Source organism: Osmerus mordax, chromosome 17 (genome assembly GCF_038355195.1).
Source record: "Osmerus mordax isolate fOsmMor3 chromosome 17, fOsmMor3.pri, whole genome shotgun sequence".
NCBI classification, from domain to species: Eukaryota; Metazoa; Chordata; class Actinopteri; order Osmeriformes; family Osmeridae; genus Osmerus; species Osmerus mordax.
Window position 1 is genome coordinate 13,345,863 of NC_090066.1, and position 16,888 is coordinate 13,362,750.

General features: G+C 42.1%; 1 long non-coding RNA gene across 1 annotated transcript; it reads left to right on the plus strand.

The window, feature by feature from the left end:
* On the plus strand, positions 1 to 6,352 carry LOC136960357 (uncharacterized). The gene is made up of 3 exons (XR_010878832.1): positions 1 to 270; positions 5,977 to 6,079; positions 6,265 to 6,352. It is a non-coding gene; the product is annotated as an uncharacterized lncRNA (long non-coding RNA).
* The last annotated feature ends 10,536 nt before the right edge of the window (positions 6,353 to 16,888 follow it).

Here is a 16,888-nt window from a genome sequence, read left to right on the forward strand (position 1 = left end):
AAAGGGGAGGGTTCAACGGACATTTTGATCCCTCCATATCGTAAATTTTCTAGAAAAAAAATTGAGAAAAGAACACTTTTATCTGAACAAGTTGTTTCTTCCGTCGGCTAACTTGCATAATGAAACAAAGGATAATGGCTATTCATGAACGTAAAACATTGTATTTGTCGAATTACTTTACATGGTTAGATACTTTGAACCCTTGGGAATGTACGCAGATCAAGTTTTGATGTGTGGTTTGCATACCTGGACGACACAGAACCTTTGAGGGTAAGTAGAGATGTTTGGCTTTGTAAACAACACCAAAGTGGTGACTGGACAAAGACGTTGACTAAACTTGTTGTTGTGACTCGATCTTGAAATGGTTTACATATCTACAAGCACAAGAATCGTAGCTTTCCAATGATGTATAACATGTGTAGCGTCTAAAAAATATATTTGTTAGAATTTAGTGCGTCGTAACTGAGGAAGGGGGGGGCAGCATTTTTGTAACGCGGGCGATACAGGAGAGAGAAAGTGATTCCCCATTGATCTGTCACATCACGTTATGAAAGTCTTGAAATTTGAGTGAGAATGTCACCCGGTAGACCGCATAGTCTTAGGCGGCAGCCATGTCTTCACGTCATGTAACAAAGTTCATAATTTTACAGTTTTACAGTCAATTCTACACCTAAAAGGTCGAGCAGGGCAGCTTTCAAGAGATATGTGAATTTTGCTTTTAGCCAGCTGGTCTGATTATTTTTGTGATTTGTGTAAAACTGGCAATCTGAGTGAGACTGCGTCCCCTTTACACTGTTTTGCCGTTGTTAGCCTCAGTCATTCTCGGGTCGCTCACTGGCAGTGTGCACAATGTTGTATTTCACTCAATTCTACACTATAAACGTCAGGGAGGACTGCCTTTTGTAAATACAAGCCTGCAGATAATAGCCAGCATCTCGGATTTCTTTAACCAAGCCTGTTTCATTCATCATTTGCCTGAGAAAGCGACCTCCGTTAGCCAGGCTAGTTTTTCCCGAGCCAGCCTAGTTTTGACCATTCACTCCATTCTACACTAAAAACTGGTCTTAACCAGACCCTTGTACATTTCAATTGTACAGAGGGTCTGGGATTGCTCCATTGACAAGCGTTAACTTCCTTGAAGGCGGGTACTCTGTTGAAGTTTAAAACTATTGGATCTGCTCAGAGCCACTCTGATCTGGCATAACCAATCGCTAGCGTTCGCCTTAGCCAACTCCTTCACCACTACTGTAACGGAGCTAGCTGCCGTAAATGGAAAATCAAACTTTTCCCGAACCCCGCGGGGAGGAGGGCCACAACATCATGGCCACCAACAAAACTCAGCAAGGATTGTTCTTACTCCGGCTTTAACTTATGGATATTCGGCAGCGTTGCCACAACCGACCGAATAGCTTCGCTCGCATCTTTCTCCGCCGCCATTACTGAACTGCAACTCACACTAATGCACAAAATCAACGTCATCGTTCTCAGCCACTCCCTCTGTTCGCTGATTGGACCTACAAAAAATGTGTTTCTGAAAACCGACTCTTACACCGAAATCCCAGACCTAGTACAGAAGCAAAATCAAAATTGAGCGGAAGTACGTAGGAGGGCAGAGCCAGGCTAGCTGAAGATAGCCAGCATCTCGGATTTCTTTAACCGAGCCTGTTTCATTCGTCATTTGCCTGAGAAAGTGACCTCCGTTAGCCACGCTAGTTTTGCCCGATCACTTGGTCAGGCTATTTAACCCTTGTGTTATCTTCGGGTCATTCTGACCCATCAGTCATTGTGACCCACCGTCGTATTGCGACAACTTTACCACATACAAAAACAAAGTGAAGCATTTTCTTTTAACCGTTGGGCTGTCTCAGACCCCCCACATTGCAAAGGTTAAAAGAAAATAATTTTTATTTGTTTTTGTATTGGGTAAAATTGGGTAAACACAACGATGGTTCGTTATGAACCTTTGGGTCATGTGACCCGAAGGCAGCACGAGGGTTAAAGATATCGGGGTCAAGTGACTTTTGTGCATGGACAAATGAAACGTAAATGTACTTGTCCAAAGGACAAGTGCCTCAAAAAGTTAATGTCAAGCCCTGAAATCCAGTGGCCAGAGATATATGATGACCTGATCGACACTCCAAGTGTATTATACCCGGGAGAAGTTCGTCTTTTGCATCCGACATGCGCAGTTGAGCATGCTTGACAGTCGTGTGACGTAGGATGATAATTTGTCTATAGAGCTCTGGACGTTACGTGACTTTACTGTTTACGTCGCCATTTTGGCAGGAAAGTAGTGGCTTAAATGAACGGCGCCAGCACGGATTTCAACCTGTCCGAATTCACTGCGCACTTTAATTCAAAAGACATAGGCAGCTATAAAGCAAAACTTGATCGATTAAACATTAGTGATCCATATAATGCTCCTGGAGTTATTTTTACGACCTTTACGAGTGAAACAGAAGGCTTCCCTGACCTTCTGTATCCAGATATTTACAACTCTATCAACTTTCATTCGTCCTACTCTAGAGTCTTTGAAAGCCTACAAAAGCCTGGAGGGATATAAATGGATGCAATCAGCTGGATTAGTGATGAATATTCAGCTTTGTAGTCTACCGGCTACAAATTGCTATGTGTAAAGTTAATGCAGTCAGTTTTATAACTTAGCGTAAGATAGTCTGTAACGTTCGTCAATGGTTATCTATTAAAGTTGGCTAACGTACATTATATCAGTGCACTTTTCATCACAAAAATGCCATTACATATTTATTACAGATAAGTCATTCCAACAGACTGAATGATCCTCAGTTAAAGCCATGGGAATTATGGGGTTCTTCTCTCTGGATCTTAAGAATCCTATAAAATGCTCTCCCTTTATCTTTTCCCCGATGGTTCAGGCATCCCGGCGCACAGCAGCTATCCACCATGTTTAATCAACGTTTATTGAAATAGGCAGTAAATTAAACTATGTATAATATGTATGTAACTAGAGAGGGTACAATTTCTAGGGAAATTGTAAGGTGTGCTTGCTTGCGTCGGTTGCACAGGGGTCCGTTTTTTAATGACATTTTTACAACTGATATTTCTGTATATTTTATATAAAAATGCATAGGGCCTACTATTATTATACTATTATAGAGATTACATAGATTTAAAAGCATCTTTTTTTTGCTTCTCATTTACAACTCAAAATACGAGTGAAGTGTAGAATGAAATATGATGTCTTCTCATTTCCCCTGCAAGAGGCAGCCTCATAGCTGAATCAAAACGAATACATTTATATTACATTTACATTTACATTTACATTTATTCATTTAGCAGACGCTTTTATCCAAAGCGACTTCCAAGAGAGAGCTTTACAAAGTGCATAGGTCACTGATCATAACAACAAGATAGCCAAAAAACATCGCGAGTAGCCAAAACATGAAGCACACATTGTGAACAACCAAAGTAAGTGCCAAAGGGAAGAACCATAAGAGCATGTAGTTAAACAAGTCACAACCAAACAACATGAACAGCTATAAGTGCAAGTGTACCTGTGGGAAAAAGCAAGCAACAGTAATAAAACAATATATCACAGCGAGAACCAAAAATTTTAATCAGTTACCACTAACCACAAGAGCAACAAGTCTCTAAGCAAGAGTCATTGTGATCCTTGAGGAAACTAACATCGGGTCAAGCGAACCGTTCCTAAGTACCGTTGTACTCCCGGAACAAGTGCGTCTTGAGCCTTTTCTTGAAGGTGGAGAGACAGTCAGTGTCTCTGATGGAGGTGGGGAGTTGATTCCACCACTGGGGGGCCAGACAGGAGAAGAGCTTGTGTTGGGACCGGGCGGTCTTGAGCGGTGGGACCACCAGGCGGTTGTCTGAAGAAGACCGTAGGTGGCGGGTGGGGGTGTAAGGCTGCAGGAGAGACTTGATGTAGACGGGTGCAGTCCCGTTCACTGCTCGGAAGGTCAATACCAGGGTCTTGAATCTGATACGGGCCATGATAGGTAGCCAGTGGAGAGAGATGAGGAGCGGGGTAACATGGGAGCGTCTGGGTAGATTGTAGACCAGGCGGGCCGCCGCGTTCTGAATCCTCTGAAGAGGGCGGGTTGCACATGCTGGGAGACCAGCGAGCAGAGAGTTGCAATAGTCCAACTTGGAGAGGACGAGTGCTTGGACTAGCAGCTGGGTGGAGTGCTCAGACAGGTATCTCCTGATCTTCCGGATGTTGTAGAGGGTGAATCTACACGACCGGGAGACCGCAGCAATGTGGGCCGTGAGGGAGAGCTCGTCGTCCATGGTAACCCCAAGGTTCCTGGCAGAGGATGAAGGGGTCACCGTCGCAGATCCCAGGGTGATTGAGAGATCGTGGGAGATGGAGGGTTTAGCCGGGATGATGAGAAGTTCTGTTTTGGCGAGGTTCAGCTGGAGGTGGTGCTCGGTCATCCAGGCGGAGATGTCTGTGAGGCAGGCCTCAATCCTAGCTGAGATCCCCGGATCGGTCGGGGGGAACGATACAATTTGGCAGGCCGGTGTAAAAATTGACCTAATGTCTATGACTTAAACGTCCTTTTAAGTTTTCCCTTCTCGTAATATTTTCAGGCATTTAGCCTACTCATATTGCATTCATTCATTAATAAGATTATTCTACGACGTTACCGGCAGTAGAAGATGGAATCGCAATTCAAACAGTACCATCTGCTAACTGAAAATATGCCCCCAAAAACGTAAATAAGCTTGACATTTATTTAGTGGAAAATCACTCATTCATAAAAAGCTCACTGGTAGCGATCATTGTCAGTTGCCCCGGTAAATTTTACTACTACAGCCCAGCTAACACATGACGTTGCGGCAACGTTGCCAGTAAGTGCTCAGTTGGTAACCCACGACGTTACCTTCTGGCAACGTCGTGGCAACGTAGTAGCAACGTTATAAAGGGAATGTTGCCAGTTGGTCCCATGGACAACGTTGCCACGACATCGTACCTTGGTCGGCTGGTTACGTTATTTTTAGACCCGTGGACAACGTTGCCGCGACGGTGTACCTTGGTCGGCTGGTTACATTATTTTTTGGTCCCCTGGACAACGTTGCCGCGACGTTGTACCTTGGTCGGCTGGTTCCGTTATTTTTAGACCCGTGGGCAACGTTGCCGCGACGTTGTACCTTGGTCGGCTGGTTACCTTATTTTTAGACCCGTTGACAACGTTGCCGCGACGTCGTACCTTGGTCGGCTGGTTCCGTTATTTTTAGACCTGTGGGCAACGTTGCCGCGACGTTGTACCTTGGTCGGCTGGTTACCTTATTTTTAGACCCGTTGACAACGTTGCCGCGACGTTGTACCTTGGTCGGCTGGATACATTAATTTTGGTACCATGGGTTAAGTTGCGGTTAAGTCGCTCTTTGGTCGCAGGACACCGGATCTCGAGTGCAATATAGTGGTTTATCCAGAGATGGAGAGATCACACTGGACTGCTCTCAGTTCTGACACTTTTGCAATGTAGCCATAGTCTACATGAATTTCAATCACACACAATATTAAATGTTGCACCCAGCACGTATAAATGTAGACAATGCATGTAATTCATGTGCAGCTCAGCCCCAGCATGTCATTGGTCATCAATTTTCTCAAATGCAGAAACATAGCTTTAACCCTTGTGTTATCTTCGGGTCATTCTGACCCATCAGTCATTGTGACCCACCGTCGTATTGTGACAAATTTACCTCATACAAAAACAAAGTGAAGCATTTTCTTTTAACTGTCGGGCTGTCTCAGACCCCCCACATTGGAATGGTTAAAAGAAAATTATTTTTATTTGTTTTTGTATTGGGTAAAATTGGGTAAACACAACGATGGAGTTGGAGTTGCGAAAGAGAGAGTTGGAGTTGCGAAAGAGAGTGGTAAGTGTTTGGAGATGCCATGAACTATGGCTTACACGCAGCGTTCAACGTTCACATTGGTGCTGACAATAAGTTCATGACTTCTAATTCCAGACGCTGTGATGAAGTGGAAGACGGGACTGGGAGAGAAAGCTGTGGAGCTCCTCATAGAAGAGACACTCAAACACACCCCGGCAGCCCATTCAAAACAAGCCAGGTGAATGAATCATGATTGCAGCTTCCATATCCAACCTTTCACATGGCTATGTGACAAAAATCTAGAATCACATATTTTTTTGATGTATATTATTTTAGATGTGATTTTTTATGACTTGTATTGCGCCTTTTTACACATGCAATTATGTTGATAGAACACTAACTTATTTTGTGCTTCATTGTCAGGGCCAACAGACAGGACCTGTAGCGGGGACTGGCAGAAGATTTTAATTCACTGTTTGGCACTTTGTTTGAAATAAAATGTTAATGGAAATGCTGCCTTGTTTATGATTAGCTGGAGTTAGGCTACACATCACACAAACATAGTCCTCCTAAAGTTGGCTACCATGTAGCCTATTATACAAGAACAAGTAGCATTTTGGGCAAATGAGGTCTGCATATGAACCGCCCCAATATAAGCAGTAGAATTGAGAAATATAGGTTACTTAGTTAACGTTGCAGTTACGGACTGGCAACGTCACAAAATTACGTTGCTAGGAGGTCGCAGTTACGGACTGGCAACGTCGGAAAATGACGTTGCTAGGAGGTCGCGGTTACAGACTTGCAACGTCGGAAAATAACATTGCCACGACGTCGCGGTTACGGACTGGCAACGTCACAAGATTACGTTGCTAGGAGGTCGCGGTTACGGACTGGCAACGTCGGAAAATGACGTTGCTAGGAGGTCGCGGTTACAGACTGCCAACGTCAGAAAATAACGTTGCCACGACGTCGCGGTTACGGACTGGCAACATCACAAGATTACATTGCGGTTACGTTCTGGCGTCCCACAGATGCACGGTCCCGCAACGTATGTTTGGTTATTGAGTGACGTTGCGGCAACGTAACTGTGTTAGCTGGGAGTACAGTACTAGACTACTGCTGTGTTCGTCTTGGTAGCGATTGCGTTGGCTGAATTCGATTCAACGTTCCGTTGTACGGTTTAGGCTGAATTTTTTTTTTTTCATGAACAGATTGACAAAGTTTAGGCTGTGGCATTGGCAATGAAGTTCAGGTTAGTAGTCAGATAGTTTCACCTACTGAAAGACTTTTGATTTAAGTAAGGGGAGTGCCGAACATGTTTTGTCGCCGTTTGATTTCCTAAACAGCTGTGTAGCGTTAGATGTTTTTGTAGTGTGTCTCGCGTAGGCTACAGCGTTGCAGTGAGCAACACTGGTTTGAAACCACAGTTAATGATAATTTCACCAACAAATTGTTTACTTGTAATGTAATATCATAATAAATCCGACAACGAAAATGTATTTGTGAGGAATGTTTATTTTAACGGTTGAAAACAGATGCATCATAGACCACTGTAGTATGTGTTGCCCGGGAAACAGATGCTAATGTCATGCTAATGCTTCAGTGAAATAGTAGACTACCGTTTCCGAAAGTAGATGTGGGCCTACTTCCTTAATAATATCAGCTAATATCAGCTAATATTGTACATTACATTTCACAATTGTGTTTCACATCACAAAGTAAAATGAGTAAATAGTTATCACCCTGGCCTCTTTGCTTGTGGCGTTTCTGCAGCTGCCTTGCAGTAAAGCTATAGTTAGCCTAGCTATCCCCCAAGTTAACAGATGCGAAACGAATGTTCTGCACGCGTGTTTTCGTGACGTTTGTGACGTTAGTAACGTCAGTGACTGTGGCGAGCAAATTAGCCACCGTTAGCTTCACTTTTCGCCACAAAAACTTAACTTGAGCCTAAACCATGCAACGGAACGTAAATAAAAATACAAGCAACTCAATCGCTACCAAGACGAAACTTTTTACACCTAGGTTGTCTATGTAGGCCAAATATTGACAAAGATTTAGGGGGGCAAAAAGAAATAATAATAATATATATGTGAGAGAACAAAGGTTGTGCCCTTGCCGAAGGCAAAGCACACCCAATTATATATCTATGTACACTCTGGCACTCCACTTGGCTCTCCACTTTCCTGCCAAAATGGCAATGACCGGTGCATGCTGGGATTGCGTGACGTCAACTCCCGGAGCTCTATTAGGCTATATCAGAGCCTGTTTAAAGGGGTGATTGACTGGGTTTTTGGGGTATTTCACACTGTTCCTTAAGGTCTCGGAATAGGGTATGTAACATTGGTTGGGCTGAAAATGGCCCGGGTGCTGTTGTATGCCCCCTGATACATCCTCTGAAATTTTCCCGGGAAAAAACGCTAGGTTTTCTCCTTGTATGGTATGCACATGAATATATAGATGAGCTGCGCGCTGATTGGTTGGTTTACAACGAGTGAAGCTGTGGAGAAAAGACGCAACACGGCCAACAGCACTCACTGAAACAAGAAGGTGGAGACTTGAAATAAAAACGTACAAATAAATCTATTGTGTCTACACAACACTGTTTTCAACCGATTGACTGGATATCATTTGAAATGATAACCAGATAACTCAAAACTGTCCTCTGTGAAATGGTTCGAGCAAATGGAGGGTCGAACTGCACAGGGATCTTCTCATAGACAAAAATCACAGCCCGTTGAGTGTTTGGTTCCTTGGGAAGACTCTGAAGAGTGTCAGCATTCCCTGTACAGCCTGGAACACTGCATTTACCAATATGTCCATTTTCAATGCAAATTGGAAATTTTGGGGCGTGACAAAGGTACAGACTAGATCGAGCCCAAAAAGGTGGCTTTTTCAAAACCTACCGTTTTACAGCTACATTTTTTAATTGTGAGATTTGCATAGGAAACAGGTGTCAATGGACTTTGGGGTTCACTGTATGTCCATTTTACCCACTGAACTGTCGTTATTCAACTGTGACAAGGTAAATTCGGTTCTGCAATCAATGACCCCTTTAAGGAGAGCCTGGCCACTCCCTGTTAAGGCCGATTTATACTACTCCGTTTTCACGGACACGGAAACAGGGAACGCCCTCTCCGACGTGGATCGCCCTCGGAGAGCCCCTCGGAGAGCTTTACGTGCACCTCCTGATTTTCCTGACTATACGTCTGTCCGTCCGGCATTTTACGGATACCCCTTGGCCGTGATTGGTTGCCGTGACCAACAAGAAGAACAGAATCCTTTGACCGCCATTGTTGTAAGTTTTTACAATTCATATTTCAGCTAAACAGTACATGTAAATCAGCATCTGAATTAAAATGTGACGAGAAATGGGCAGTGTAGTTGCTGAAAATGTGCTTATTTTATTGATGAAACGGCTAATTTGTAAATTTGCTCAGACTTTTCTATAACCTAGCTAGCATCGCAGTGCAGCGCCACCTACTCTTCTGGCGGTGAATTGTTTTCAGCACCCACAGCTTTCGGAGTACTATAAATTCAACTAATCCGTCCGACTCCGTCCGTCTGTCTGTCCGTAACGGAGTCGGAGTAGTATAATTCGGCCTTTAAGCCCTATTGTACCGAATTTTGTTGCAGTTCCACCAGAGTTCCACTGGGAGTGATCGCGGTCGGGTGCAAAATGAATGGGAGTCTATGGAGCTAAACGGCTAAATTGGTCTCTTTCACCTGATTATTGTTGAGAAATCTCAGATTTGATTGTAGTTTTTGCATGTTCAACATGGATTATAGGTCGAAAGTTGAATGAACGGGTACTCATGTCCTTTCGATTTCTTACAGGGTGAGTCGTTGTTGCCCATAATACGCTAGCATTCTGCTAATGAATGCTGATTGGTTAGTGAAGGACTACGACCAGAGATCCCACTTGATGGCATTCGAAGTGGAATCAGAATGTCAGAGCATTAGCAACAACATTAGCGAGCCAAAACTCTTTCTAGCATGTGTATTGACAGGGAGAACCTGTCAGCTGTGTCAATGCTTCGAGAGAGAAAAGGATGTGAACAGAGCTTGCCGTAATGCAGTATCTCTGGCCGTACAATGTGTATAACGTCATTGACATTTTAAAAGGCTTTGTAGAACAAAAGGCGACTTTAAAAAAATCTAAAACCCAGCAGTGTGTATTTTTTTTGCCTTCCCTTTCAAATGTAACATTCATATTACTAGACAAAGAATTATATCTTGAGATAAAGTGGATTGTGAGGGGTTTAGCTCCATAGATATCTATTCATTCTGCACTCGACCGTTAGCGCCCTCATATGGAACTAGAGCGGGACTGCAACCAGTTCAGAACCCGGAAGTTTCCCGAGAGTGGCAGTTCTCCCCATATTAGTCTGTCTCGGTCTGTCTACTATTACCGTATTTCTTCCAATAAACGCCGCCCTCGAAAAAACGCCACCCTCAAATAAACGCTGCACCAAAAAAATCTGAAAACGGTTATTTAATTGGTTAAATTCAACCCAAGTATTTATTACACGTGTACATAACTTTCAGTTTGAAAGCTAACGTGTATGAACATTTAGGCATGCTGCTTCAGATTTCTACACAATGTAGAACACCTGTATTTGAGACAGTTGTACTACCAACGCACACCTAATTGATAGCCAATGAGAAAGGGAGTTGCCGCACTCATAGACAAAGAAAGAATAGACGAGGTCAGCAGTAGTAAATGAAACCTGCGTTTTTAGCGGCATGATTCATTTGTCACAATGCCAGCAACAAAGTTGTGTATGGCTGCACTGCAGCAACAATTCACGAGATCTCCCTTACTAATTAAACGCCTCCCTCGAATAAACGCCGCCCTCGAATAAACGCCGCACCAAAAAGGAACGTTATTTAATAAACGCTGCAGCGTTTATTTGAAGAAATACGTTAAGTGTCAATCTCACAGCCAATTTTCCTAGAGCCTTTGTCAATGTCAGTTTCAAACAAGGATTCAAGCACAGGAGAGGTAACCATTAGGTCTGAGTGCTACAGATCAATGAAGAAAAGCCAAAAGCCTCACAGCTTGAGCGTAACAGTGCGTTCACACTGCAGCGACGCAAATCGCTTGCCATCGCTCGCCTTCCCACAGTTCACCACGCTCGGGGGCGTTTCAAACAGATTAATGTAGAATGTAGTTCTCTAAAGTCACTGTTGTAGTTGTCATGGCCAAGTGTGCAGACTTGGGTTTACGTACTTGCAACATCGATCAAAATACAACTTGTAAACAAAATACAAAACTGTTTAATAGACATACACATTGACATGTGTAAAAAACGTTTTATTATATTACTCAAAGTCTCTGCTAATCTGTCGATACGATAGGGAGTTCCAGCCGGGCTAGCTAGCTAGTTACCACAGAACGAAGTTACGTAATGTAACTAAACTGAATTTGAAAGTACAAGCACCAACAACTTTGGCAACCTTGCGCCATGCATCGTTTTTTTTTAATTAACATCTCTGTACGAATACAGCTATGTATCGTACAGGACTGGGTAAGCAGCCACACAAACAATTAGTTTCTCCTCCACCTTGAAACCTAGAAAGCTAGAAATGTTTACCATGGTTGCTACGTTACGAGAAACAAGAAAACACTGATTGGCCATCGCTAGCGAAAATCACTCCTCATTTGCATAAAGTTGAGAAAATCTCAACTTGGTCGCGTCGCTACCCACAATGCACCACGCAAGCAATTCGGCAGGCTCCATAAAAAATGAATGGAAAACATGTTGTCACTCGCATCGCGTCGCTGCAGTGTGAACGCACTGCACTGTAAGGGAAAGTTATCCTGCAGGTTCACCACAGGCTAGTTCATGAGACAGGTTCCGTTCGTCAGATCAAGTTTCTGTGAATCATCACATGTAATCCTGCTAAAGGCTATTTGTAAGAGATATTTAATTTGCCATACCATAAATAATACTAGTGTGCTGGAATATTTATCGATATTTAAATATGTACGCTAAGCACTGGGATTCACAGAAACTGAGTTATGTTTTATCACTGCATTGACACACGTTCTGTGTCCACAGTTGATGATGAGTAAAGTGAGATGAATTATATTAATAATAAATAATAATTTGGCTACAATTTCAGCTCCTACAAATTGTTTAGTAGTTATTTGTTTCCATGGCATCATCATGTTGATGGTACATATTTGTTTTGTCAAACATTCTCACTGTACTCTGCACTTTTATTCTATTGTAACAGATTTGTGTATTTTCAGATTGTGCTTAAGGTAAGGACGCCCGTCCGGTGCAGCTACAAAGCTGCCAGTTTACCTGTGTGGCCGGTACAGCTTTGTGTAGTCATGTGGCAGCACTGTTGTACCAGACTGCACTTTATTGCCAGCTCAGAATCACCTCTGTTCCCCCAAAACACAGCTGCACAGAGACTGAACAGAAGTGGCATAACCCAAAAACCATGGTAACTAATGTTTCTAACAGGGTACTTTGATTCTATTTATGGACATTTGTGTTTATTGGTGGCCAAGCCACCTTAAGTGTTTGTACCTTTTCTTATTATTATTATAGACCCTTTTATGACAATTTCAGCCACAGTTAGTGACAGTGCAAGTGGATTTTGAATCAATTGTTAAAAAAAATGCCATCTTGTTGTGTTGTTGGATGCCAAAACAGGTCAACTAAAATAAAAGGTCTCAATTTCTTTGCTCTTGATAAGTTAGCAGCCAACAATGCCTGCAACCTAGAGCAGGTGATGTTACCTTATGGCATCATAGCTAGCTAGCCAAGGTAACATCACCTTCTCTAGATTGCAAGCTTTGAGAGAAATGGCAGTCAGTGTCGTTATATTTTTTACTTCTATCATGTGCAATCTAATCTTACAGATTTCAAAGAAATAAACAGCGATCTGAGAGATCTGTTAAATCACCTTCCCCATTGACTACAGATCCTTGCCCTGGTGAGAACACCCTTTTCAATCCAATCAAACATATAAAATGTGCTTGTGCTACTCATTATTTGTTTTTTACATGTGTTGTCAGTACAACTTATAATTCATGTCTTCACATTAATGTCTTACAGTTGAAGATGAGCCGTGGCCTCAGTGGAAGAGGATGCCATGGTCCCAAAGAAAGATTACGACAATCTGAGGCACATGTATGACCGCATTAATGTTGAATATGTGAACCTGCGCCAAGAGTTTGGTGAAATCCAAAATGAAAACAAAAAGTTGAAAGAAGAGCTTCAGAACAACAAATATTCTTACCTCTCAGTCAGAAATAACACTGCACAGTTTATTTTTCTCACGGGAATAACCACTATAATCTTTGACTGGTTATTGAAAAAACTAAAAGGCAATGTAGAAAAGTTAACTGAAATACTTACCCTGGGAGATCACCTACTGATTGTGCTTATGAAACTTAGATTGGGTCTCACTAACACTGACATAGCATTTAGGTTTAAAGTATTGAACAGCTCAATATCAAGCATTTTGAGAACCTGGCTACCTTTTATGGCTAAAGTGTTGAAATCACTTATTAAGTGGCCAAGTAAGACTGCTGTTTTGAAGAACATGCCCAAAAGTTTCAAAAAACATTTCAAAAGTCCATTCTGGACTGAACAGAGATTTTTATTGACAGACCTAGTAACTTGACTGCCCGCGCCCAGACATGGTCTACATATAAACACCACGCACAGTTAAGTATTTAGTTGGCATTACACACGCCGGGGCTATATCCTTTCTATCCCCAGGTTGGGGTGGCCGGGTGTCAGACAAACAGATAGGGTTACCTAGAGCCTAGAGATTACATTTTAGCTGATAGGGGCTTTTTAATTAGAGAAGAGCTTGCCGCGTATGGTGCCACCCTGCGGATTCCAAATTTCACCAAAGGAAAAAAGCAACTACCAGCTAATGAGGTTGACACATCAAGACAACTTTCACGTGTAAGAATTCACATAGAAAGAGTTATTGGCCGATGGAAGAATTTTAAAATCTTTCAATCGGTCATTCCAGTGTCAGAAGGTGACCTCCTAGATGATATAGTGAATGTGTGTGGTGCCCTCACAAATCTCTGCAAGTCCGTTGTCCCCAGATGATATAAAGTGTACTGTGTTTGCTGATCTGTAAATATTTAAATGTAATCCACAAATGATGGTCAGACAAATAAATGACTTATGTACTGTACAGTCTTTATTAAATGATATTAAAATATTTGAATGTTGTCTGACTCACACACAGCTGTAGTGGAAGTGGCTGTCACATTGGACACAGTGAATCAATTGACCATAGTCTGGCTTTTCACACTGTATGCCGGCTTTCGGTGTTTCCAAGTCAGGATCATGGTTTCGTGTCAGTAGGTCAGGCAACACATTTGAGACGAAGAAAATTTTAGCTTCTGGCAAGGCCTCTCGCAACAACTCTTCATCTCTGAATATGCGTTGCACAATGACCTCATGCTTCGTCCACACCACAAAATCGCAGTGGTTGGATTCCATCGCTTAATGCCAGTTTATTCAGGTAACTTTCAAGATCTTTAGGATTAAGCGAACGCAGGTATGAACTTACTTCCGCCATTTCTTTTGCACCCAGAATGTGTGCACACACTACATGACGTGAGCATTGTTTAGCAACGGCGAAAGGTTCTATTATTATGTCTAAACTTCCGCCTCTTGGTGTCTATGGCAGCCCCTAGAACCTTATTGTCAGAAGTGGTGAAATTTGGCACACTCTTTGGGGCCAGTCCCCTCCTCAATTTCACCAAGTTTCATGTCTCCATTTCAAACCCTCTAGCGCCACCAATGGGTCAAAGTTAAAGGTGTGTTTACACACGTTACTTTTGAACCACTTGCCTCATTTTCCAAAATGAGGCACTGTTGTATTCCCTGGATAAAAATGAGTCATACACAGTTATTTAGATTTTCAGCCATTTTGAATTAGAAGGAAAAACTTTTTTCGCTACTCCTCCTCCAATTCTTGTTAAATCTTCTTCAGAATTGCTACAGATGATCTTCAGACCGAGCCTCACAAATATTTTGTTTTGTTTATTGATTTTTGATTTTTGAAATCGTTTGTTAGTTACAGCCAATCACATTGATGTGGCCGCCATTTTTATTGAATGAATATAACGTTTTTTCGCTACCTCTCCTATAAAGAGGTAGCGAAAAAAAGAGGTAGCGAAAAAACGTTATATTCATTCAATAAAAATAAAGTTTGTCCAATATTCACCAACTTTGGCACAGATCATCTTCAGACCAAGCCTCACAAAAGACATCACATGATGTTTTGATTTTCGCAACCGTTTGTCAATCAAATTGAGCGACTGATCCCGAAAAAGGAAAGTGAGGTCATATCTTAGCCAATCTTTGATGCATTGACTACAAACTTGGTGTATGGACTCAGGACCCTCTTATTAAGAGGTCTGAGACAGGTAGTGTCATTTGACATCTAGGGGGCACTATGAAGGACTGAAATATTTTGTGTCTATGCCAATATGTAAATATAGCTGCAAGCAGCAATGGCGGATTCCTCCTAACATTGCTAACCATTGAAAAATGTATATTCTTCACAAATTCTCACTGTATAGAAAACTCCATGCTGTAGACTTGCCAATGTGTGTGTCAAGGGAAAGGCTGAGTGTGTGAGAATGTGGAGCACGCGCGCGCTGAAGAGCAGGGGAGACATTTCATTGAAAATTTCGTTAGCAATTAGCCAAGAATGCGTGTTTCAAATATTCACCAAAAATCTACTTTTCATCTCACAGTCAACCTTTTCTCAGATTTGTGTACTAAACATTCTCAAGAGTCTTCATATGAACTTGTGATTGAATCAGAGTATCAGTTTTTGACCGGCGGATGTGTAAAGCATTATGTTAGCGTTAGCGATAAATTCGATTTGCTTTATATCAACCATTTTTGGAGATATGAAATAGCCTTTGCATATGGTAACATGTTGTAGTGTCTTCCTTGTGACATACCAAGTTACGTGTTGATATCTCAAAGATTTGCTGAGATTTGACCCAACTTCCTGTTTGGTTGCTTTTTTGCTGATTTTGATTGGCTGTACCGGACAAACGGTTTAGAAAATCAAAACGCCTTGGGATAACTTTTGTGAGGCTTGGTCTGAAGATCATCTCTGGTCATTTTGAAGAAGATATGACAAAAATTGTAGGAGGAGTAGGCTTTCAAAGGTTTTTGATACAACCGGAAATAGCGGAAAATCTATATAACCGGAAATTGACGTCATAGGGTGCGTTGAACTCGTCTTGATCCAGGGAATCCAATGGTACCTCATTTTTGAAAATCAGTCATACGGTTCAAAAGTTGCGTGTGTAAACACAAGTCCAACTTTGACCCATTGGTGGCGCTAGAGTGGTCTGATGGGATACATGAAACTTGGTGTAGGTATAGAAGGAACTGTCCTTAATGAGTGTGCCAAATTTCACAAAAAGTTATCGAAGGGTTCTAGGGGCTGCCATTGACTCCCATGGAACTAGAATAATAATAATAAATATAGCTGCAAGCAGCAATGGCGGATTCCTCCAAAACATTGCGAACCATTGAAAAATGTATATTCTTCACAAATTGTCACTGTATAGAAACATCCATGCTGTAGACTTACCAATGGGATACCAAATCTGAAATGCAATACCATCAAGATCCACAAGGGCTTTTATTTCAAGCCAAGGAGTGAAGGGAGGGGGCTTGGTGAGCTAGACCCCGAAGCCATTTGTTTTGAGAATAATGGCTGGCTGATGAAGTTATTGGCTGGCTAGCCAGCTCAGCCAAAACCTAAATGGCTGCTGCAGCCGCCAAAATGTTAATAGCTACAAATGCCTGAAGCTGCCACTTCATGTCTACAGATGTTTATGTTATACTGATTTACTAGATCTCAATATTTTCAAGTTTTAAAAGAGTACAAAAATATCGACAAAACCCTAGTCCTGACAAAACAGCATTCTTACTTCCAAAAACTGAAGATCTAACAAACGTCTGAGTATGCAAAATAGAAATTAAGAAAGTATGTGAGAACAACACAATTACCTTTTCTAGTTGTTTCC